At 42.9% G+C, this 26646-nt stretch overlaps 2 long non-coding RNA genes across 2 annotated transcripts in view; one reads left to right on the top strand and one right to left on the bottom strand.

The window, feature by feature from the left end:
- LOC141089416 (uncharacterized) overlaps window positions 1-26646 on the bottom strand; it is a 184010-nt gene that overhangs the window by 88332 nt on the left and 69032 nt on the right. The window lies entirely within an intron of this gene.
- The window catches only part of LOC141089412 (uncharacterized), an 82661-nt gene that overhangs the window by 4602 nt on the left and 51413 nt on the right, over window positions 1-26646 (top strand). Inside the window, exon 2 of the long non-coding RNA XR_012232278.1 lies at window positions 18019-18197. This is a non-coding gene — a long non-coding RNA (uncharacterized lncRNA). The remainder of the gene's footprint in view (window positions 1-18018; window positions 18198-26646) is intronic.

Below are 26646 nucleotides of genomic sequence, written 5' to 3'. Positions count from 1 at the left end.
GCTGGGGCCCTGCCCAAGCAAGGGGGGCCCACTCGTGGGCGTCGGTACTGGCACTGGGCCCCTCATAGTACAGCGGTGTGTCTGACGGCGGGTGTGCACCACCACCGTCAGAGACACTTGATTGCACTACGAGGGACCCTGTGCCACTGCCCGCGCCCAAGAGTCAGCCTACCCACCTGTCCAGGGCAACGGCACTCGCACGGTGTCGTGCGCTAGGTGGTGACCCCGGCCATGGGGGGGGAGGCAGCACAGTTAGGGAGTTTTAGAAAGTGGCATATGTTGATGTTGGACATTCAGCTGATGCAAAAGGCGAAATAGGTGAAGTACCAGGAAGAGGTGGACCAAAGCAAGCCATTTTTCTGTCACCCTATGTGTCATCAGGGGAAGGTGGGACAAAATCCTTGGAAACCCATGCGTGGTTCATTTTAATGAAGGTTAGATCATCCACATTTTGGGTTGACAGACGGGTCCTTTTTTCTGTCAGGATTGATCCAGCTGCACTGAAGACTCTTTCCGATAGCACACTTGCAGCTGGGCAAGCGAGCTCCTGTAAGGCATATTGGGCCAATTCAGGCCAGGTGTCCAGGTTAGCGGCCCAATAGTCAAAGGGGAATGACCTGTGTGGGAGAACATCGATATGGGAGGAAAAGTAGTTTGTAACCATAGTTGACAACTGCTGTCTCCTGTCACTTTCCATCGATGCAGTATTACCAGTTGTGTGAGCGGTATTTGAAAAATCAGTCCACAACATTGTCATGAAACCCCTGTCTCCAACGTCACTTCTGCTGTGTGCACCACGAACACCTCTGCCAAGCTGCCCCCGGCCCGTACGGCTCGTGTGAGAACCATCATCGCTGCTGTGTGCTGGGAATGCCTCAAGCAACCGATTTACCAGAGTTGCTTGTTTATTAGCCAATATTAGGTCAAGGTTCTCCTGTGGCATGATGTTTTGTAATTTGCCTTTATAGCGTGGATCCAGGATGCTGGCCAACCAGTAGTCGTCATCGTTCATCATTTTGGCAATGCGGGGGTCCCTTTTTAGGATCCGCAAGGCATAATCTGACATGTGGGCCAATGTTCCCGGTGTCAATGATGCACTGCGAGTGCTGGGTGGAGGAGCACTTTCTGGCAAATCCACATCCCTCCAGTCACGCACAAACCCTGTACCAGACCTTGCCACGCCAACATTTTCACTTGCCCCATGAGATGCATCCTCCTCCCCTAAGTAATCATCCCCATCATCCTCCTCCTCCTCTTCTTCCTCCACCTCGTCCAGGAGAGGTCCCTGAGCAGACAATGGCTGAATGTCATCAAGGATTCCCTCCTCCTCTTCCTCCTCATCAACATTGGCTGCAGACGCCTGCTCCTTAAGGTGCGTCAAAGTTTGCATGAGCAGACGCATAAGTGGGATGCTCATGCTTAGGATGGCGTCGTCTGCGCTTACCAGCCGTGTGCATTCCTCAAAACACTGAAGGACTTTACAAAGGTCTTTCAGCTTCGACCACTGCACGCCTGTCAACTCCATGTCTGCTCTCAAAGTGCCTGGCCGTGTATCCTCCCACAAATGCATTATGGCCTGCCTCTGCTCGCACAGCCGCTCCACCATGTGCAGGGTGGAGTTCCACCTTGTTGCAATGTCGATAATGAGGCAGTGGTTGGGAAGGTGGAGCAATCGCTGCAACTTCTGCATACGAACGGAGTGTACAGGCGACCGGCGGATGTGCGCGCACAGTCTTCGCACCTTCTGGAGCAGGGCTGTTAACTCCGGATAATTTTTGAGGAAGCACTGCACCACCAGGTTCAAGGTGTGAGCCAAGCAAGGTATGTGGCTGAGTTTTGAAAGGGCTATGGCTGCCACAAAATTACGCCCGTTATCACTAACTACCTTGCCTGCCTCAAGATGTACACTGCCCAGCCATGACTCAGTTTGTCGCTTCAAGTACTCGGCCAGCACCTCGGCGGTGTGTCTGTCGCCCAAACACATCATCTGCAACACAGCCTGCTGACGCTTTCCACTAGCTGCTCGATAGGGGGACACATCGTGTGCAACAGTGGCAGCTGCAGATGGAGTGCTCGTACGACTGCGCTCTGTGGACGAGCTTTCGCTTCTGGAGGAGGAGTAGGAGGAGGAGGGTCGAACGCCTACAGCCAACTGTTTCCTATACCGTGGGCTAGGCAGCACTGTCCCACCACCGCTGTCCCCTGTGGACCCTGCATCCACCACATTAACCCAGTGCGCAGTGATGGACACGTAACGGCCCTGGCCATGCCGACTGGACCATGCATCAGTTGTGAGGTGCACCTTTCCGCTCACTGACTGCTTGAGTGCATGGACAATGCGGTCTTTCACATGATGGTGGAGGGCTGGGATGGCTTTGCGAGAGAAGAAGTGGCGACTGGGTAGGTCATAGCGTGGTACTGCATAGGCCATGAGTTCGCGGAAAGCTGTGCTTTCCACCAACCGAAAGGGCATCATCTCAAACGAGATTAGTTTGGCAATGTGGGCGTTCAAACCCAGTGTACGCGGATGAGAGACTGAGTACTTTCTTGACCTACTCATAGTGTCTGGGAGGGTGAGCTGGACTTGAGAGCTGCATATGGTGGAAGTAGCGGTGGACAGGGCGGACTGAGAGAGGGTTGATGATGGTGATGGAGTTGGTGTTCTTTCTGATGGCCTAGAATCAGTCTTTCGTTGATATAACAGTGGGATTCCCTGACTGCTGTGGCCTTGCAACGACACCTCAACATTTGCTGCTGTGCTAACCGGTGGGCTTACAGTGGGGGAAACAATGTAGCGTTGCTGACTACCTTCGTTGTGATCAGTTGCACATGTGGCACTTGAGGTTTGGTGTTGTGTCCACGCTTGCAAGTGCATGCTTGTTAAATGTCTAAGCATGCAACTAGTATTCAATTTTTTCAGATTTTTCCCTCGGCTAAAGGTCTTTGCGCACTTCTTACAGATAACCTTGGCCTGATCATGAGGATTTTGTTCAAAAAAGTGCCACACTGCACTCTTCCTACTTTGGCAGACATTTTGCGGCCTAGCACGCTGTGATCTTTTGACCCTCTGGACAAGCTGTCCAGCAACTCTTTTGATGTTTGGAACCTGTCTTTGGAGTGCTCCGGGCCTGCCAGATAACAGCTGTTGCGATGTCGATGTCTGCTGTGGATGCTCCTCATCTGAGCTATTGGAAGCAGCACCCTCTTCCCCCAATGGATGCCAATCTGGGTCAACAACTGGGTCATCCATCACCTCCTCTTCTATGTCATGTGCACCTTTCTCTGTGTCACCGTGTATGGTGGTATAGTGTGCGGGAAGGGGCACCTGAGTCTCATCAGGGTCAAAATCTGGCTCTGTACACTGCGAGGACAATGTAGTGCTCTGAGTGAATGTACCAGCAGAATCATCCATCAGCGGCTGTGCATCAGTGCACTCCATGTCAGATTCATCTTGGCCTGGGTAATTCACCATTTGACTTGATAATCCAGGCATGGTATGTGAAAACAGCTCCATGGAGTAATCAGTAGTATGGCCTGCGTCATCCTTCAATCTTGGTTGGGGTGAAGGACACAAGGAAAGGTGTGGTTCATGAACATGAGCCTCCAATGACGACTCAGTGCTTTTACTTTTTACAACTGAAGAAGAGGAGGCTATAGAGCTGGAGGCTGAGTCAGCAATGTAAGACAAAACTTTTTCCTGATGCTCTGCCTTTAAAAGCGGTTTGCCAACTCCTAGAAAACTAAGCGTTCGAGGCCTTATGTAGACAGACGATGACGCAGGGTCAGCACCTCCTGCATTCGGTCCTATTTTGCTCTTGCCACTACCATCAGATCCACCACCAACACCATCATTACCAGCTGCCAACCCCCGCCCAATTCCACGGCCTCTTCCACCAGCCTTCCTCATTTTTGGTAGAAATGTAGACAAAATCCAACAAACTATATAGTAATGTAAAACAAGGTACAAGGTGTCTATAGGACAGGGGAGATTTAGAATTTCTGCACACACTTGTGGACAGTGGACACTTTTGGATTGTGTGAGGCCCACTGATATCTGAGCACTATGTGACACGCTCGATGGCACAGCTGCCTGTGACCAAAGTGACGAGAGGATAATGGAGATTTTGAATCTCTGCGCACACTTTTGGACACTGGACACTTGTGGATTGTGTGAGGCCCATTGATATCTGAGCGCTATGTGACACGCTCGATGGCACAGCTGCCTGTGACCAAAGTGACGAGAGGATAATGGAGATTTTGAATCTCTGCGCACACTTTTGGACACTGGACACTTGTGGATTGTGTGAGGCCCACTGATATCTGAGCGCTATGTGACAGGCTCGATGGCACAGCTGCCTGTGACCAAAGTGACGAGAGGATAATGGAGATTTTGAATCTCTGCGCACACTTTTGGACACTGGACACTTGTGGATTGTGTGAGGCCCACTGATATCTGAGCGCTATGTGACACGCTCGATGGCACAGCTGCCTGTGACCAAAGTGACGAGAGGATAATGGAGATTTTGAATCTCTGCGCACACTTTTGGACACTGGACACTTGTGGATTGTGTGAGGCCCACTGATATCTGAGCGCTATGTGACACGCTCGATGGCACAGCTGCCTGTGACCAAAGTGACGAGAGGATAATGGAGATTTTGAATCTCTGCGCACACTTTTGGACACTGGACACTTGTGGATTGTGTGAGGCCCACTGATATCTGAGCGCTATGTGACACGCTCGATGGCACAGCTGCCTGTGACCAAAGTGACGAGAGGATAATGGAGATTTTGAATCTCTGCGCACACTTTTGGACACTGGACACTTGTGGATTGTGTGAGGCCCACTGATATCTGAGCGCTATGTGACAGGCTCGATGGCACAGCTGCCTGTGACCAAAGTGACGAGAGGATAATGGAGATTTTGAATCTCTGCGCACACTTTTGGACACTGGACACTTGTGGATTGTGTGAGGCCCACTGATATCTGAGCGCTATGTGACATGCTCGATGGCACAGCTGCCTGTGACCAAAGTGACGAGAGGATAATGGAGATTTTGAATCTCTGCGCACACTTTTGGACACTGGACACTTGTGGATTGTGTGAGGCCCACTGATATCTGAGCGCTATGTGACACGCTCGATGGCACAGCTGCCTGTGACCAAAGTGACGAGAGGATAATGGAGATTTTGAATCTCTGCGCACACTTTTGGACACTGGACACTTGTGGATTGTGTGAGGCCCACTGATATCTGAGCGCTATGTGACAGGCTCGATGGCACAGCTGCCTGTGACCAAAGTGACGAGAGGATAATGGAGATTTTGAATCTCTGCGCACACTTTTGGACACTGGACACTTGTGGATTGTGTGAGGCCCACTGATATCTGAGCGCTATGTGACACGCTCGATGGCACAGCTGCCTGTGACCAAAGTGACGAGAGGATAATGGAGATTTTGAATCTCTGCGCACACTTTTGGACACTGGACACTTGTGGATTGTGTGAGGCCCACTGATATCTGAGCGCTATGTGACACGCTCGATGGCACAGCTGCCTGTGACCAAAGTGACGAGAGGATAATGGAGATTTTGAATCTCTGCGCACACTTTTGGACACTGGACACTTGTGGATTGTGTGAGGCCCACTGATATCTGAGCACTATGTGACACGCTCGATGGCACAGCTGCCTGTGACCAAAGTGACGAGAGGATAATGGAGATTTTGAATCTCTGCGCACACTTTTGGACACTGGACACTTGTGGATTGTGTGAGGCCCACTGATATCTGAGCGCTATGTGACACGCTCGATGGCACAGCTGTGACAAAAGTGACTAGAGGATAAGGGAGATTGGATTGCTTTTAAAAAAGCAGTTTGCGGAGCAGTGGGTAAACAGCAATGCCAGCGTGTCAGGAAGCCTTAAAAGGCAGCCCAACAACCAACACCACTGATACACCACTATATAGCCTCCCCTTGCACTGCACACACAGTGACTTGTGTGTTGTGCAGGCCAAATCGCTAGCAGCAGAAGCAGTTTTTTTGTCTTCTTCCCTGCCTAACGCTCTCCCTACAGAATCAGCAGCAACCTCTCCCTATACTAAGATCGGCAGAAGTAAGATGGCGGTCGGCGTGCACGCCCTTTTATACCCCCTGTGACGCCCACCAAAGCAAGCCAATCACTTGCATGCCCTTCTGAAAGATGGTGGTGACCCGTGCCTAGGTCATCACGTTGCCCACAGTGTCCGTGGATCCTGATTGGCTGAAAAAGAGCGCAAAACAAACTTTTGAAACGCGACTTTGGCGCGTAAGTCGCCGACCTCGTGGCCGACCTCATCCTAGGGTCGGGTTTCGTTTCATGAAACCCGACTTTGCCAAAAGTCGGCGACTTTTGAATTTTTTCGACCCGTTTCGCTCAACTCTAGCATCCAGTAATGTATAATGTATACTTCTTTTCAGGGAATACATTGTAGTTTGCTATACTATTCCTTACTCTTTCATACAGTATACTGTAGTATAACAGATATTTGCAAAATTAGACAGTGGAGCCGAATACACTATTATAGATGCCAGCTGCTTCCAAGTGGAAGCCACCCAAGGAATGAGCATGCTGCTAAGCAGATTCTGACCCCTGAAGTGGTGAAAAAATGAATAAAAGACAGAACATGTGCACAGCAATGTCATTTTACATTGCTGTGCAATATATTCATTTATAGCTGTGGGTTTGCAGCATTTTTTAGGCTATGTGCCCACGTTGCGTGTTAAAACGCACACTAAAAACCGGACTCCTTCCCAGAAATCGCGCGTTTTTTTTCCGTGCGATTTCACCGCGATTCTGTTCGCGATTTTGCCGCGATTTTCTCAAGCACTTTCCAAGCGATTTGAAGCATCGCTTGGAAAGTGATTGACAGGTTGGTCACACTCGTCAAACATAGTGTTTGACAAGTGTGACCAGCTTTTTACTATTGAGGCCGCCTATGCGGCATCAATAGTAAAAGATAAAATGTTAAAAATGATAAAAAAATAAAAAATCGATGTATATTTACCTTCCGACGTCCCGCGCTGCCATCCCGGGCCACAGCATTCCCAGTAATGACTTGCAAGACCTGTGATGACGTTGGTCTCGCGTTACTATAGCGATCTCGCGAGACCGCTAGAGTCACGCGAGACTACGTCATCACAGGACCTTGCCGCAAGGCATTACTGGGAACGCTTAGGCCGGGAATGCAGCGCGGGACGTCGGAAGGTAAATATACCCCGATTTTTTAGTTTTTATTCTTTTTTTACAGGGGTATGGTACCCAGGGCCTGGAGGACAGTCTCCTCTCCTCCACACTGTGGGTACCAATCGCACATGAGACGCTTAACTTCCCGCATGGTGGGCATAGCCACATGCGGGAAGTAAGCGATTCTCATGCATTCCTATGGGTGCAGAATTGCAGAAATTCTTTGCGATTCCGCACAAAAGAATCACCATGCTGTGATTTTTTCCGCGATGCGATTCTGCTGCGGAAAAAAGCGCAGCATTAGCACAGCATGTGCGGAATGCCATAGGAATGCATGGGGGGCATTCTGTACACGATTTTTAAACGTTTTTGCAGCGTTTTCGAGCTGAAAATTGCGGCAAAAACGCTTAAAAATCGCATCGTGGGCACACAGCCTTAAGATGGTTTTCCAGACACAATCTACCTGAAAAAGAAATCATGTGCACATACTTTTACATTTGTCCTGCAGCCACAGAAAGCATGCATCTCAACATGAAAACAATATATTCAGTCTTGTTTCTTAAAACAGTTACCTCTGTTAGTTTTATAACAAAGGTAGTGGTAAGCTGGTTAAGGATGGGCCACTACTCATGGGCCAGTGATGTGTGCTTTCCCACCAGACTGAAACTTGTCAGCCAGCCCCAGAATATAGGATTTCCAGTTCTGCTGAGCCAAGCTGATTGGCCTATCCAACTTTGTGTCATCAATGCTTCCAATAATTGCTGCTCACTCTGAACTATGGATTAATGAATCCACCTCACCAGGTGAGCCGATACCTTATTGCATGAATATAAATAAGGCCAAATACATCATATATTTTCACTGTATTTTATATACTGTCATGCTGGGACCATAGGAAAGTCAGCGAGGAGGGACCCTTTACTGTTTCCTAATATAGAGAGCCACAAGTTTATTCCTAAGCTCAGGGTGAACCCTGAAGGTGGAGATGCTTTTACAAAGCAACTCCCTCCCCCAGGGAAAGAGGCAGAAGTAAAAGGGTAAGACAGGCTGGACAAACAGCGGGAAACCAAGACACAATCAAATAACAGACACACAGGATAAAATACAAATGGAAAATTGGTACACAGTAAAGAGGAAGAAAAGAAAAATGAAAGAATGCCAGAAGGGGAAGGTAGAGGTATTCACAATATACCACATGCAATATTCTCAAGCCAACTAGATTGACTCTCCAGAACACTTTCTCCAATGAAGCTAGGAACAGAATGAAGATTCTATTGCTTGCAAGGAGGGAAGCCAGACACAGGTTTATATAATGGAAGAGTGTGGTTCCGTTAAGCAGCACAGTTGGTAGACCATGAGGCACTCTAAACCGTTTCCATGCCATAAGAAACCTGTCAACTCATGAATGGCAGTGTATATTTAAAGAGGATGCGTGGTCAGCTAAATGCTGTGATCTTCTAATCTCAGATGTACCACAGGTCCCAGCAGAATATGGCACATTATTATTATTATTATTTATTATTATAGCGGCAAGTAGGTACAGAAGGAGAGAGGACCCTGCCCGCGAGGGCTCACAATCTTCAAGGCATGGATGAGGATACAGTAGGTGAGGGTAGAGCTAGTCATGTAGTGGTTTGGTGGATCAGCGGTTACTGGAGGGAGTAGGCTTGTTGGAAGAGGTAGGTCTTCAGTTTCTTTTTGAAGGTTTCCATGGTAGGCGAAAGTCTGATGTTATGGTAGAGAGAGAGTTTCAGAGTAGGGGGGATGCATGGGAAAAGTCTTATATGAGATTGTGATAAGAGAAGATATGAGGGGAGTCAAGAAGGAGATCTTGTGAGGATCGGAGGTTACGTGCAGGCAGGTACCAGGAAACTAGGTCACAGATTTATGGAGGTGACAGGTTGTGGATGGCTTTGTATGCCATGATTAGGGTTGTGAACTGGAGTCTTTGGGAAATGGGGAGCCAATGCAGGGACACAGGCGAGAGGCTGGGGAATAGCGGGGGAACAGTTGGATTAGTCAGGCAGAAGAGCTTAGAATAGATTAGAGGGGTGCGAGAGTGTTAGAGGGGAGGCCACAGAGCAGGAGGTTGCAGTAGTCAAGGCGGACTAGGGTTTTTGCAGATTCTTGGTTGAGGAATGTACGGATCCGGGAAATATTTTTGAGTTGAAGTTGGCAGGAAGTGGAAAGGGTTTGGATATGTGGTTTCAAGGAGAGATCAGGGTCAAGGATTACCCCGAAGCAGCGAGCTTGTGGGACTGGGGAGAGTGAGCAGCCATTTACTTTAATGGACAGGTCCACTGGGAGGGTCGAGTGAGATGGGGGAAAGATGATGAATTCTGTTTTGTCCATATTAAGATTTATAAATCTAGCGGAGAAGAAGGAATAAATAGCCGACAGACATTGTGGCATTCTGGTTAGTAGGGAGGTAATATCTGATCCAGAGAGGTAGATTTGTGTGTGATCAACATAGAGGTGATACTGAAAGCCGTGAGATTCTATGAGCTGTCCCAGGCCGAAGGTGTAAATGGAGAAGAGCAGGGACTGAACTTTGCGGGACTCCGACAGATAAGGGGCATTAGTGACCTATGTGCTAAAAGTTATTACAGAAATATGATAACAATTACTCATTTAACAATGTAAATAAACTAAATCAAGTTTTACTTACAAATGCTTAGGATGTATGGTAATGAATAAGACTTACTTTGAGACATGGTAAATTAACCATTGCAAGAGACACTGGAAACAACTATATCATGACCATTAAAGAAAAACCATTGAATGTACTGTACACAACCCCACTTCCAAAAAAGTTTGGTTGCTGTGTAAAATGTGAAGAAAACAAGAATGCAATCATTTGGAAATCTCTTAAATCCAAATGTATTCACAAGAGATCATGGAACACAACAGGAATTGAAGTTAGACATTTTTCTATTTCATTTAAAAAGTAACTCATTTACAAATTGATGGCAGCAATACATCTCAAAAAAATTGAGACAGGCTTAAAAAATGGCTGCAAAAGGAAGTTATACTAATGAAAAACAGCATGCCTGTCATTCTCTGACTTAGGTTCCCAAGATTTTTCATGGAGTTGTAATTTAGGGTTTTCAATAGAGGATTTTTTTTAACTTCCATTTAGGTCCGCCTACTTCTGCATGAGACCTGCATACCTATTTTTAACATTGGGTATGCAGAACATGCGGATGTATGCAGATGTGTCGTTTTGACGAGCCCGACGACCGCATGGGAACGCAACATTAGCATGGCTTTGCAAAAGAAGAGTTGAGGTGATGAACTGGCTGCCTGCAGTCCAGTCCTTTTACCACTAGAAAACATTTGGTGCATTATGAAATGAAAGATCAAAAAAATAAAACCCAGAACTTTTGAACAGCTAGAATTCTACTGTACATCAAACAAGAATGGGACAACATTCTTCTCACAAAACTCCAGCAATTGATCTCCTCACTTCCCAGATGTTTACAGACTATTGTAAAAAGACTAAATTCTACACAAAGGTAGACATAACCCTGTCACAACTTTTTTGAGATGTGTTGCTTTTCTCAATTTCTAAATGAGTTATTTTTTTCAAATGAAGTGAAAAAATATCCAACGTTCAAATTCTTAATTGTGTTCAATGTTCAGGTGTTATTAAAACAATGCAATGAGAAAAAAATTTGTCCAGCTCCATGATGTAGTGAAAAATATTCTTTATTCACTCAATAGAAATGAGGTTTAAAAGCCAGCATGAGTTACAAGGCATGCGATCGATCTACGCGTTTCGAGTGGCTAAGCACTCTTAATCATGGTATCATGATTAAGAGTGCTTAGCCACTCGAAACGCGTAGATCGATCGCATGCCTTGTAACTCATGCTGGCCTTTAAACCTCATTTCTATTGAGTGAATAAAGAATATTTTTCACTACATCGTGGAGCTGGACAAAGTTTTTTCTCATTGCCTTGGATTGTGCGCTTTGACACAGCGGTCTCGTGCTCCGATGTTGGAATGCTATGTCTGGTGAGCTGGATTTGTATCCTGAGTTATTAAAACAATGTCCCAACCTTTTTGGAATTGTGTTGTATAATAGGAATTAATATGTAACTCCAAGAGAGACCAAAAGTATGTCAGACACATACTGATATGAAGATAGATTTAATACTGACAAAAATAAATATTTTAGAATACTGCATGTTGTCCATTTATTTTCCCTCTTTGGCAGTGAGAATATTTTTGTATCTGTAGTGTGTCTCACAATGAAAGTCATTTCACTGAAGTGTGTTGGACCCCAGCCTCGTATACCTAGATGAAATGATTAGCAGCATATCTTGATGTTTAGAAAAGTTTTCCAACACATACTCATTAGAAACCTGTATAGGATTTTAGCTTTCTAAATGCCAAATATCAGGATTTGGCAGAATCATGTATATAATAATCCGTGAGCAATGCGTTCTTTCACAATACAATTCACATTGAAAACAAGTCTCGACTTTTGATCTATTTTTAGTTTCTATTATGGAAAAATTCTTGCTTACCCACTAATCATAATTTCCTTTTCTGTTTTATTTAGCAGACCATTTCAACATTTTATAAGAGTTAGTAAAATGGATATTCTAAAGAGTTTTCCTTACAGAGAAATGTCTCTTTTGATCATCTATAAACTTCATTATGTGCATTTGCAAGATGACTTCATATAGCCGACACAGAAGGAATAGATTGCAATGATAGTGGTGGACAGCAGTATAGTAAAATCTTACTGAAGCTTAGAGTTTATATGCTGTAAGACTTGTCATTGACAAATAGTCATCTTGCACTTAAAACTGACTTTAGTGTCTAAAATTGGCTACATTACCCTAGTGAATTATATGTAGCCCTTATTTTGAATTTTGTCTACGTTAATCAAGCAACTCTTTTCCATATACTGTATACGAGTCTTTGAATGTAACAGTGAGGGAGATCCACAGCTCAGGACACTCCTTTGATGCCAAGAACATTTTATTAAAAAGGGTCTTTCAACAGTTTTAGTATGTTTATGTTGAGTTTGTTTAATTCCCATCTAATGACGGAGATATTAGCTTGCAAAATTCAACTGCATATTACCAGCTATTTTTTCTCTGCGGTCATATATTTTGTTCCCTGCATGAAATACACCATTCATAAGCAGGAGGTGAACATGCACCCAAAAAAGGTCAGAAAACATGCTTTTTCCTGTGTACAGTGGGTACGGAAAGTATTCAGACCCCTTTAAATGTTTCACTCTTTGATTCATTGCAGCCACTTGGTAAATTCAAAAAAGTTCATTTTTCTCATTAATGTACACTCTGTACCCCATCTTGACTGAAAACATAAATGCAGAAATTTTTGCAAATTTATTGAAAAAGAAAAACTGAAATATCACATGGTCATAAGTATTCAGACCCTTTGATTAGCATTGAGTAGGGGCACCCTTTTGAGGTAGTACAGCCATGAGTCTTCTTGTTAATGATGCAACAAGTTTTTCACACCTAGATTTGGGGATCCTCTGCCATTCTTCCTTGCAGATCCTCTCCAGTTCTGTTGGGTTGGATGGTGAACATTGGTAGACAGCCATTTTTAGGTCTCTCCAGAGAAGCTCAATTCTGTTTAGGTCAGGGCTCTGGCTGGGCCACTCAAGAATGGTCACAGAGTTGTTCTGAAGCCACTCGTTTGTTAATTTAGCTGTGTGCTTAGGGTCATTGTCTTGTTGGAAGGTAAACCTTCAGCCAAGTCTGAGATCCAGAGCACTCTGGAAGAGGTTTTCATCCAGGATATCACTGTACTTGGCCGCATTCATGTTTCCTTCAATTTCAACCAGACGTCCTGTCCTCGCAGCTGAAAAACACCCCCATAGCATGATGCTGCCACCACCATGTTTCCCTGTTGGGATGGTATTAGGCAGGTGATGAGCAGTGCCTGGTTTTCTCCACACATACCACTTAGAATTATCACTAAAATGTTCTATCTGAGGAGAGGCTTCCGTTGGGCCACTCTGCCATAAAGGCCTGACTGGTGGAGGGCTACAGTGATAGTTGACTTTGTGGAACTTTCTCCCATCTCCCTACTGCATCTGTGGAGCTCAGCCACAGTGATCTTGGGGTTCTTCTTTACCTCTCTCACCAAGGCTCTTCTCCCATGATTGCTCAGTTTGGCTGGATGGCCAAGTCTAAGAAGACTTCTGGTGGTCCCAAACTTCTTCCATTTAAGGATTATGAAGGCCACTGTGCTCTTAGGAACCTTGAATACTGCAGAAATTCTTTTGTATCATTGATCATTGACCAGACATGAGCCTTGCCATAGTTCTGTCTCTGAGCTCCTTGGCGAGTTCATTTGATCTCATGATTTTCATTTTGACTGACATGCACTGTGAGGTCTTAAATAGACAGGTGTTTGTCTTTACAAATCAAGCCCTATCAGTCTAATTAAACAAAGCTGGACTCCAATAAAGGAGTAGAACCATCTCAAGGAGGATCACAAGGAAATGGACAGCATGTGACTTTAATATGAGAGTCTGAGCAAAGGGTCTGAATACTTATGACCATGTGATATTTCACTTTTTCTTTTTTAATAAATTTCCAAAAATGTCGACAATTCTGTATTTTTTCAGTCAAGATGGGGTGCAGAGTGGCCATTAATGAAAAAAATGAACTTTTTTTTACTTTACCAAATGGCTGCAATGAAACAAAAGGTGAAAAATTAAAGGAGTCTGAATGCTTTTCGTACCCACTGTAGACAGACTTGGTCTCAATCCTTGACAGCTACGGTATAATAAAGAGCAGAGCTGAAAACACTGCGGAGCTGAGTGTCATAACAATCATATCTGCTACTGCAGCCCTCTTTCCACAGCTCTTTCAACTATCTTTCTCATCTCACACTAATACTATTATGAGAGGATATCTGAAAGGTTTGTAATCACACTCAGCTCTGCTGTTTCTTCTCACCATACTGACTGCCATGACAGGAGATCTGGTAATGTTTGTAATGACAATGACACTTGGCTTTAAACTACATAATAGCTACATAAATCAAGCCTGAGATCAAGGTGTGTACTTTCTTCTCTCTGAACAATCATAAGCAGGAGGCATCAGGGAAAACATAAAAAGGATCTCTGGGAAAATCTAGTTGGGCTTATTATAAAGTATAACCTGAATAAGCTGATACCTTGGCAACAAGATGAGAAATTAAAAATATGTTTTAATCAGCTTTTTAGCCACTATTCCATGATGTAAGGAAGGAAAAGTATGGCTGATTAAGGCGCTCAGACCATGACAGGCACTTGTTTTAGATAGAAAAGAAACTTCATGGCAGCCTGTTCCACGCATTAATTACCGTGACTGTCAAAAGTTTTTTCTAATATTTAATATGTATCTTCTCACTTTCAGTTTCATTCCATTGCTTCTCATATTTCCATGTGCAAATGAGAATAACGATGATCCCTCTACAGTCTACACTGTGACATCCCTTCAGATATTTGTAGACAGCTATTAAGTCTCCTCATCTATTTTGCAAGCTAAACATTCCTTTAATTGTTCCTCATAGGACATACTTTGAAGCACTCTCACCATCCTGGTAGCACTTCTTTGAACTTTCAATGTATTTTTTAAAATGTGGTGCCCAAAACTGGACTGTTATGATTGAGTCACCGTAGGAGGCAAAAACAGAAATGCTAGCTAAGTCCAGAAAACCAGAGAAGTTGGCAGCTAACAGATTGCAGACCCCTGAACCTATCAACACAACTAGCAGTAGCAGTGGGGGGTTCCTACGATGCCCTAGACCCCTCGATCACAGCCGGAGAAATAGCTAGGCCTAAAGAAAGAAAGGGGAAAACTAAACTGCCCCAGAGCAGACCCCAAAGCAATAGGCAGCCCCCAACATATAATGACGGTGAAGCAAGATGAAAACACTAACACAGGCAGAAAGATAGACTGAGCAAAGACGGGGCCCAATCTAGCTAGATAGGAAAGGACAGGAAGACTGCTGTCTGCAATCCATGAAAAAACCCTATGAAAATAAGAGCCAACAGACTGACAGTGAAAAAGGCCCTGAAGACGCTAGGCTTCAAAAAAGCTATGTCAGTACTCAGGAATATTCTGAAGACAGAGCTACAGGCAAAAGGAGATTCAGCTCACCCCAGCAGGGAATGGCAGAATCCAGAAAAGCAAGGAAAACAAAAACAAAACACTAATGCAAACAGGCAAAGCAGATAAACTTAGCTTAGAGGAGCAGGAATCAGACTGGTGTCCTAGAAGTCCACAGAGAAATCACCCGCAGGGCAGAAGGGCGTCAGCAGCCTTATATCCAGTCCGTGACTCCACTCAGCCAGTCATCCTCATCAGGTTCAGGTGCCTGATAATCAGGCTCATTACCTTCCTTCACCAGAATAGGGAGTTCACCAGACCTCAGTGACGAAGGGGAAAATGAACTCACAACACTGGACACAGTATTCCAGATGAGGCCTGACCAAGGAAGGATACGGGGGATAATTTGCTCTTCTGATCTAGACTCAATGCTTCTCTTTATACATCCTAGAACTGTGTCTTTTTTGCTGCTGCATCACACTGTTGACTCATGTGTAGTCTGTGATCTATTAGTATATCCAAGTCTTTTTCACACTTGCTGTTGCTTAGGTTTAGTCCTCCCATTCCATAGATGTAATTTATATTTTTTTGCCCAGAATCTTGCATTTCTCTATGTTAACTATCACAAGCTCTTAAACAAACCTTTTGGGCACCACAGGCTCCAGGGACGAGGTGGAACTGCACTACCCACACCCACTATATTTACTCAAGTTTTTACACCACCACCCATACTGGAGTGAGTTTGTGATTTTTTTGCAAACTTTTTAAATAGTAAGAATTTATAAATCTGCTTATCAGCTAACTAAGCCCAATTTTACACTCACTTTTCAAAAGTAACACATTTTTAAACAAAAACATTGTGCCACAAAATATGTTGCTTTTCAACACCAGAAGACTGACAAAAATTATTGATGACTTGCCATCTTAGACTAAACAAGTTAAAATGTGCAAAATTTATCAAACCATTATGTACTATAAGAAATGTGACATATTCTAAAATTCTCAAGTCTAAGTTTGCACTGCTTAAGTATTGATAAATAAGCCCCATTATCTTCTGCAAAATTTCGTCATCTAATATTGCTTTATTCTTGATTATTTATAGTAGGAGAAGAATAATTTCTTATAATACATATCTAATCTACTTACAAACAGGATGGGTAACTTTACAAAGAGCTCCCTGTTTTCAAGAGGGCCCAAAGCAGCAGGATTGTGCCATAAGAAGGCAACTAGGGTAAAAAACAATACTTATTGAAGTTCTTGAAATACTGCCTTACCAAAGTCAATAAAATGTGCCCCGTAACATACACTGTTACAATCCCCCCATAATAGTCACTGTTCCACTGCCCAACCGCAGCAATCATAGTTATATTGCTCATGTCCCTAAAACATCTATCAATTTTTCTCCATAACCATATCCTGTCACTGCACCTACATAATAGAAACAACCACAGTGTCATTATAATAATAGCCAAGAAGCTGATAAAACCGATAATTCCATATATGTCAGTACAGAACAATGCGCAATACATTTATAACAGGAGCACTCGCTATATTCGGAGTATGCTTTTTTTCTTTTCTCATAATATAATTAAGCCTAGACATAGAGTATTGTTTGACTCCAAGACATTTGTAAGCACAAGATTTTTCCAGTTTGAAAAAATGCTTGGACTTGTCAAGACACAATAAGAAGTGAAACAGTTTTAATTATCATTTAGTTGCTGTGTAAGTGAAATGGCTCACATCTAAAGCAGACTGACAAAAAAACATTCCTAAGAGTCCCAGTAGAAATACAAAATCCAAAACAAGTTAAACAAGTTGGAGAGAACCCCGACCAACTGGGAAGAAACTCCTGCTTTGCCAAAAGCTAAGAAAAAGTGACAGGCAAATATGCAGTGTCTGCATGTGTCAAATGGAAAGCAGATCTGTTATGTATCAATCACACGGACATCAACCTTTTTAGGGTAAATCGGAATAATTGTGTTTTTACTTCGTGAAAACAGAGAAAAACATTTAACTGAGCGAACTGTGACAAATATAGGTATGCATAAGCATGGCATACAACACATGTATATAGTAAAAGGGAGGCTATCAGCTGACTATGATGTGTGAACTACAGGCAGCAAGAATCAAAGATCTCCTCCATTATTGTAGCCATGCATGATTTACTTTGAAATATTGTGGTGTTGCAGGGAAAATAGGTGACAAAATGGCTAGTCACAGAGGTATGTCCCTTCCGGCTATTTCTCCCTATATGTGTGTATGGAAAGAGACTCGTCAGTCCAGCTGAGCAAGGCAGAGGGACATAACTTGGTGACTAGTGATTGTAGCCACCTCATCCCCCCCGATTGTTGTTTTAATGGATATTCTCTTTAAAATGCTGCCAAGTCTCAGAGTTAAATATGCAATAACAGAATAGGTCTGTGATTCATGCTGTCCATAGCTTGGGCTATCTGAATTAGCTGACATTCTTTTAAGTCACCATGAAATGTAATGTTTAGTGGGTTACATAGGGAGTAGTGTGTAGCTCCACCCTAAACTACTGACTATATCTATGTAATACCACAGCCACCGAGGGGTAGCCTCTTCGGTTGCTCCAGTACTCACTGTGCTGGAGGCTGTTCCATCTCCAGTATGCTGTTCACCTTTGAGACTCAAATGATTGCAAACGGAGGCAGGGAACAACTTAAACAGTTCAACTTTATTCTCTTCAGGGCACAGCACTTCCACAATGGCTTCAGGACCCTCTACACAGTACCAGCAATACAGCTTCATCTACAGCAGCACTCTACTTCCTCTTCTGTTACACATGGTTGGAACACACAAACAGCGAGCATGTCACATGGAACACGGCACTTGGACCCCTCTTCCTGCGACTGACCAGCCCACGAAGGTACCTGTCTACTCCATTATAGCTCACCCCTTTACGGCACTTTTGCTCCTGCATGTCTCTTAGGCTTGTGGCTCACTAGATTCTTAACACAGCTCCCGCACTCCAGCTGTCACTTCCACAGGGGGCTCACCCACTTACCTCCCTGGCTTTACTCTTCACCAGACACGGGCCGGTTTCCACAGACTGGCTTTGCCGTCACTTCAGCTCTCCATTACTAGCTGACTTGACTTCTGAGGCTCTTCCGTTAGCCTCCCTAATTCTTCAACTCCCAGTCTCCTACTGAAGGAACCCCAGTGATCTTGCTCACTGGCTGCTGCTGTAGACACAACGCTGCACTCAACTGCTCAGGATAGCTGAGAGACTCTACTACACTTCGTGTCTCAATCAGCTACGCTTGACAGGACTTCTGCCTCCTCTCCAGTACCTGAGTCTACCCCCGGCTACTCTGCTCTTCTCTGCTCTTCCCTGTTCTGCTCATAAACAGGAAATCTTCTCTCCCTTAGCTCCCGGCTAGCCGCTCCTCTAATGTCTCTCTGGTTACGCTTCTAGTGCCCTCTTAAAGGCTCCCAACTAGTTGTGCTCAATGCCCCATCTAGTGTTATCTTTTGTAATACTACACTTATTTTTACATATCTATCTTAACTAATGTCATGTGGCCGCAAACACACACATACACAGGACATATATACTGCACACAGACATGTAAGGAATACAGAAAATATACACTTCTACAGGGCTATGCCCTGAACTCCTTACATTCTTCCTTCCTTTAATGGTTGCCGTCCCCAGCAATGCAAGCAAAAAGAAACATTATCAACATTTTTCTCAAAATTATCTATGTATACATTTCTTTCTTTAACATGTAGATTCACTGTCTCATTTTTTTTTGCATTAAATCTTTTTTTTCTCTCTCTCTTTTCTTTAACTAGCATATATATATATAAACATCTCTATATATTTTCTCTATAAATATAGCAATCTTTGTCCCCTACAAACACAGTTATTCTGTACATGTCACACCTGTCAAAACTTCTTATCACGTACACAGGAAAAAAACATTAAAGTGCAATTTTTCTTTGTAATCTGAGGTAGAAAACTTGTTTTATACCCTCATGGAAGAAGCGGGACAGCGAAACGGCGCTGTCAGGGTGGGAGCACATCTCCAGAGACTTATGCACACGTCACTTTGTAAGTAAAGGTACTGTCACACTTAACGAAGTACCAGCGATCCCGACCAGCGATATGACGCGGTCAGGATCGCTGGTACATCGCTAAGTGGTTTCTAGTGAGCTGCCACACAGACAGATCTCACCAGCGACATAGCAGGGGTCGGGGGTCGCTACTTACCTGTCACACTAGGCGATCCTGCGTCCTCCCGCCCGGCTCCACGCTCGTCGCTCGTCTCTCCACAGGAAGCCCCGCAGGAAGCTGACGACGAGAAGCGGTCCTGAACGTTCTCGCACGAACAGCGATAACCAGCAGGGGAGCGGGTTGTAGGTAAGTATCAGACACAGCGATATCGCTAGCAATATCGCTATAACGTCACAAGTTATAGCGATATTGCTAGCGATATCGCTTAGTGTGACAGTACCTTAATACAGACTATTTTGCTTGCCCTTTTTTTGCACAGCTATTTCCATGGTGCTTATTGAATACAGAGCGTGTTTTGCACTAATTACTTTTGTGAACTTTGTAGACTTTTCTGAGTTCTCTTTGTTGCACATTCACCATAATGTGGCTTATTTGCACACATGATTTAATCATGTTTAACAAAGTAGCATAGGAGCATTTCCTTTATGTTCCCCTTTTTTTTTTTTTTTTGCACATGCCACTTTGCAAGCAGTGCGGATATTTCTATGGTGTTTACTGATTATATAGTGTTTTTTGCACAAATTACTTTGTGAATTTTGCAGATTATTCTGATTTTTTTGCACATTTACCATAATGATGTCTTCTTGCTCACATGATACAATCATGTTTACCAAAGCAGCATAGGAGCATATCATATATGTTCCTTTTTTTTTAGGGATGGCTATATTTATTTATTGTTACATTCATTGCTATTTTCATCGGCTGTGATTTTACAGTGCACTTTGCATTAAAATTGTTGTGATAATAATTTCATAATAGTCAGATTTGCATATTATGAATTGCCTCCCACTTTGATATATTTCTTCGTTCAAAAATATTTCTTTGTGTGCATTTTCACATTCATGTCATACATTTAGTCCTGGATTTTGGCATGCTCTTTTTTGCATTCCATTGCTTGGAAATTTACCCATTTTTTATGTATGTTCCTAATAAAGGTATTTTATACAAGAAATTTTTTTTTGGCAATTTATCGTCTTTACCCTTAGTAATATCAGGGGTTGTGTGTGTATATACACTCACTGGCCACTTTATTAGGTACACCTGTCCAACTGTGTGTTAAGACTTAATTTCTAATCAGCCAATCACATGGCGGCAACTCAGTGCATTTAGGCATGTAGACATGGTCAAGACAATCTCCTGCAGTTCAAACCGAGCATCAGTATGGGGAAGAAAGGTGATTTGAGTGCCTTTGAACGTGGCATGATTGTTGGTGCCAGAAGGGCTGGTCTGAGTATTTCAGAAACTGCTGATCTACTGGGATTTTCACGCACAACCATCTCTAGGGTTTACAGAGAATGGTCCGAAAAAGAAAAAAAATCCAGTGAGCGGCAGTTCTGTGGCCGGAAATGCCATGTTGATGCCAGAGGTCAGAGGAGAATGGGCAGACTGGTTCGAGCTGATAGAAAGGCAACAGTGACTCAAATTGCCACCCGTTACAACCAAGGTAGGCAGAAGAGCATCTCTGAACGCACAGTGCGTCGAACTTTGAGGCAGATGGGCTACAGCAGCAGAAGACCACACCGGGTACCACTCCTCTCAGCTAAGAACAGGAAACTGAGGCTACAATTTGCACAAGCTCATCGAAATTGGACAGTAGAAGATTGGAAAAACGTTGCCTGGTCTGATGAGTCTCGATTTCTGCTGCGACATTCGGATGGTAGGGTCAGAATTTGGCGTAAACAACATGAAAGCATGGATACATCCTGCCTTGTATCAACGGTTCAGGCTGGTGGTGGTGGTGTCATGGTGTGGGGAATTTTTTCTTGGCACTCTTTGGGCCCCTTGGTACCAATTGAGCATCGTTGCAACACCACAGCCTACCTGAGTATTGTTGCTGACCATGTCCATCCCTTTATGACCACAATGTACCCAACATCTGATGGCTACTTTCAGCAGGATAATGCGCCATGTCATAAAGCTCGAATCATCTCAGATTGGTTTCTTGAACATGACAATGAGTTTACTGTACTCAAATGGCCTCCTCAGTCACCAGATCTCAATCCAATAGAGCATCTTTGGGATGTGGTGGAACGGGAGATTCGCATCAGGGATGTGCAGCCGACAAATCTGCGCCAACTGTGTGATGCCATCATGTCAATATGGTCCAAAATCTCTGAGGAATGCTTCCAGCACCTTGTTGAATCTCTGCCACGAAGAATTGAGGCAGTTCTGAAGGCAAAAGGGAGTCCAACCCGTTACTAGCATGGTGTACCTAATAAAGTGGCCAGTGAGTGTATATATATATATATATATATATATATATAGACATATCTATATATTTTCTCTATAAATATAGCAATCTTTGTCCCCTATAAACAGAGTCATTCTGTACATGTCACACCTGTCAAAACTTCTTATCACGTACACAGGAAAAAAACATTAAAGTGCATTTTTTCTTTGTAATCTTAGGTAGAAAAGTTGTAAAATAATGTCCATTTTCGTCTTTGACCTGTGTACCCTAGACCACCACAATCTTTGAGCAGACAGATAGCGGCATTCACATTAAAACTGTGCATGCACTCCTTCTGTAAAAAGATGGCAGCGGTCAGTGACTCATTTTGCTGATCCTGGCAGCGGTGTGTTCGCGACGGTCTTCCGCTGGTGGTACTGTGCAAGAGGCTGCGTACGGTGTATACAGTGTGTGTGGTGCTTACGGCATATACAGTGTGTGGTGCCTACAGCATATTCAGTGTGTGTTTGTGTGTGTATGTGTGTGGTGCGTACAGCATAAACAGAGTGTGTGTGTGTGTGTGTGGTGCGACGGTGTTCCGCTGGTGGTACCACGCAAGAGGCTGGTACCACCAGCAGTTTCCATATTGAGACACTCATCACTTGGTTGTCCCAATACGGCAGTCGGTGAACTTCCGACGCTTGGAATTCTGTGATTCGGACACATCTGGATGGAACAGGATGTGAAGACATTACAAGTTAAGTATATAATAAGATATCCTCATAATATTTACTAAAATAATTTCCTAAGTATAGAATTACACACTATTGACCAGTGTTCCCCAATTCTGGTCCTCAAGAGCCACCAACAGGTCACATTTTCAGGGATTCCGTAGTATTAGCCAGGTGATGGAATCCTGAAACATGACCTGTTGGTGGCTTTTGAGGACTGGAGTTTGGGATCTCTGCTATAGACAATCATTTTAGTTATCCTAAAGTATCATGGATTTTCAATTATGTTTAATGTTTTTGATGTAATTTAATGGCCACCTGTGGTATGTCATATATGTTTGCAAAGACATGTCATATTTTCTGACTCTAGAATCAATACCTGATGGTTAATAAAAATATAATTAGCATCTAATCTTTGATGTTGAGTTCCTTATTCAGCTTCTTTTGCCTAAAGGCTAAAAGAGCATTTAGTATCTGTACGTTTGGGGTGTTAACTACTGTAACAGTGTTACTACAAGTAAAATACAAGATTGGTCTTTGGTATAATGAATACTATGTAGTAGTGAGAGTAATATTAAGCACATTGCTTCCTGGCGGTCAAGTAACCCTGTAATTACTTTGTAAAATCTGGTGAGTCTGTAGATTCATAAAATCTCATTGCAAAAAGAATAGGAAAAAGTGTTAAAGAATACTTTTTTTTAAAATATAATGCACTTATATAAAATACAGTGTAGTATGTACCTTATTGCCAAAAACTCAAGCAATATCACCATACATTAAGCTCACTGCCTCTACTTTAAATCACAGTCTAATTACACTTTCAGAGTTCATTTAAACAAGCAGATAATCATTTAAATGATGAATGATGTGATCATAACTTGGAAATAAAAAATGATATCAGACAAGTGTTTATACTTGATGAGAATCGTCAAATACTGTGATCACACAGACAGATATTTTGAAATGTACAAGCATTCATCGCTCAAATAAGTGATAGTATTTGTTTCAAATACATAAATTTAAAAAGTATTGTACAAACATTTCCGTTAATAATGTACAAAGCAAACTTAATTCAATTATCGATTAAAGGTTTTGTTATCAATTTCACAGTTGTATCAGAAAAGTAGCATTTGCAATATTAATTATGAACAATTGGTCTTGAATATGTGCTCATTCCAATGTTCCAGCTGCTACTGAACAATAAAAACAAAATCATCCAATCATTTGGAACATAATCACTGAAAACCATCCCTATTTAGGACTTAAATTCCCTCTCCTCCCTTTTTAAAGTTAAATCTTTGAGCGAGGAAACAATTGCATAAACAATTTCATGCATGATTCATGAGCATTTCTGGGCACATCTTTCACTCCTTCAACCAATTCACATTACACAATTATCATGGCTGATGGGCTATTACCATTAGAATCTGAATGATTATTGGTGAGTGTAAATGTGCCTAAAGCCCTCGTTACACATAGCGATATCGCTAGCAATATCGCTGTAACGTCACCAATTTTGTGACGTAGCAGCGATATTGCTAGCGATATCGCTATGTCTGATACTTACCTCCGACTGGCTCCCCCGCTGCTCATTGCTGGTCGCGCGAGAACGTCCTGGATCATTTCTCATCGGGCACTTCCTGCTGGGCTTCCTGTGGCGCCGACGAGCGACGCGTGGACGCGGGCGGGAGGGAGGACGTCAGGGTTGCCACGTCTGACAGGTAAGTAATGACCCCCGACCCCTGCTATGTCGCTGGTGAGATCTGCCTGTGTGGCAGCTCACTAGCGACCACTTAACGATGCACCAGCGATCCATATCGTTGTCGGGATCGCTGGTGCATCGCTAAGTGTAAAGGTACCCTTAAACTTATACAGATTAGAGTAAATCCCACTGATAATGACATGATCTTCCAACAATCTAATGTGTACAAAGGTCTTCTGTTCTTTGATGGCAGATGTTCAGAGAAATAAGAAATGGGTATTCTGTATTTCAACTTTTCCATTCCTTTTGGGAGAAAATATGGTAACAGAGTGGTCTGAGTGGTTTGAAATTTACAAGACTTGGCCAAGCCAACTGTGATTGACTATGGAAAGGCTGGAAGAAATAGCCCTATATTTTGGGGCTAATGTTTGTATTATGTGTAACAAACAGCAAGGGAACACTTAGAAGTAGAAAAAAATCCAGCTCACCGTAGTAGACATCCTTAGGTGTTCGGAGTTCGGGGAACGCTGTGTCAAGGCATGGAGCAATCAAAACATGAGAAATCCAGCTCAACGAACTAGTGAAAAAACTTCTTTTTTCACCAAAAAGTTCTCAATGGAGGGTAAAACAACATCAGCATTGACAGTTATATAATATGCGACATCAACGCGTTTCAGGTGGCTACGCACCCTTAACATAGAAGTCTTGTCTAAATTGGAGCCTATTGCCTAAGTTATTGAAGAATAAAACATTAACTATTAAGTTACCATAGAATTTAAAAATCATATGACGAGGTCGCTTCTTTTTTAACCCTATGTGATTTTATGGTCTGTAGAAAAGTGAAGATACTATGTGTTTATGCTAGAAAGGGTTTGTGCTAGAAGAGAAAAATACAAATAGCCACAAACTCAGCTATAAAAGTTCTTACAAAGTTGGAACAATTTGTCCACCCTGAATGTTGATCTTGGATCTTTTCAAACAAACCACACCTTGAATTTTATGAAGCTAAAAAAGTTTCCAGCAGTCTCAGACATTGGTAGTAATGTAAAGAGTATAAAGATGTATTTGTAAAAGCAAACTCTGACTCAAAAATGAAGGTTAAAGGACAGCATCTCTTAATTTTACTGTTCATTTCTTTTTAAACTCTATTGAGGCAGTATTATTGGGCAAGTGGCAATATTTCGCCATTACAATAATAAGCATGGCAAGTAATGCATGAATTAAGTATAGTACATAATAGTAAATAAACTGTACGAGTTGTGGTCAACATTATTGCTAGCATTTTGAGTTGGATGGATGATTTATAGACATTCACCTGCTTTTCCAAATTAAAAAAAATGATTTGTCACAAATTTGCAATGCTGAAAAGCCCCTAATTGACTTTAAAAAAAATATGTTCATAACACTCAGGGGCCACAATGCAACACAGCCTCATTAATGTCCAAGTGACTTCAACCTGTCTGGCTAAAGGAAACCAGATGGTAACCTGTGACAACCAACAGCAGTATTTGGGTGCAATATATATATATTTCAACATGCTTACTTTTTGAGGTACATAATTGAGTTTAAATTTCTGCATTGTCAAGATTTTTCATATATCTTAAAAAATAAAATAAAAAATATTGCTGTTTGGATATCTTTGTTCTGTCTCTAAGACTTCTCACAAGCAGCGGCAATTCTTTGGAATGCATTTCCCAGGACACTCCGATAAATTACCAATACCCACAGTTTAAGTGTGTCCTAAAAACGTACTTCTTTAGATGGGCCTATCATCACCACAACATACATATCTAACTAGCCCTGTTTTGCCCATGAAAAATTTTCTCGAAAACCAGGACCCTCGTATCACCTGTTCACACACCCTACATGCACTTAATAGCCGTCTGTCCATACACATACAGGTTGGTGATTGGTTCATGCAGCATTGCGTGAACACCCTATTTATTATATATATGGCTGGACCGTACAATACAAGCAATTACTATCTTCCGCCTTTCATGTCTCTCCTATTTCCTCATAGATTGTAAGCTTGCGAGCAGGGCTCTTACATCCCTTGGTATCTGTTCATTTATGTGAATACTGTTATACTGTAATGTCTTTTATTGTCTGTACAAGTTCCCCCAAAAATGTAAAATACTGCGGAATATGTTGGCACTATACAAATAAAATTATTATTATGTTCCCCACCGTGATAAAGATCTTGTCCAATACGTTTTCATGGAGGGTGGTGTTGTGGCATGCAACAACATCAACAGTTTAATGGAAGCTCTGAAAATAAGTGATAAACCCGAGGAATGGAGGCACATCATTCACTCATCAAAAAATGCCGTATTGCTGCAATATGACAATACGCTACCTTCAATTACAGTTGGTTATGCAGTCCACATGAAAAAAAAGCCCTGATAACATGAAACAGTTGTTGAAGTGCCTGAACTATGACTAACATTTTTGCCCCCTCTGTGGTGACTTAAAGGT

The sequence above is a fragment of the Dendrobates tinctorius genome, unplaced genomic scaffold (genome assembly GCF_039654945.1).
Source record: "Dendrobates tinctorius isolate UK_male_01 unplaced genomic scaffold, ASM3965494v1 ptg000008l, whole genome shotgun sequence".
NCBI lineage: Eukaryota > Metazoa > Chordata > Amphibia > Anura > Dendrobatidae > Dendrobates > Dendrobates tinctorius.
The sequence above is the reverse complement of the archived record's forward strand: the minus strand, read 5'-3'. Positions and strand labels throughout refer to the sequence as shown.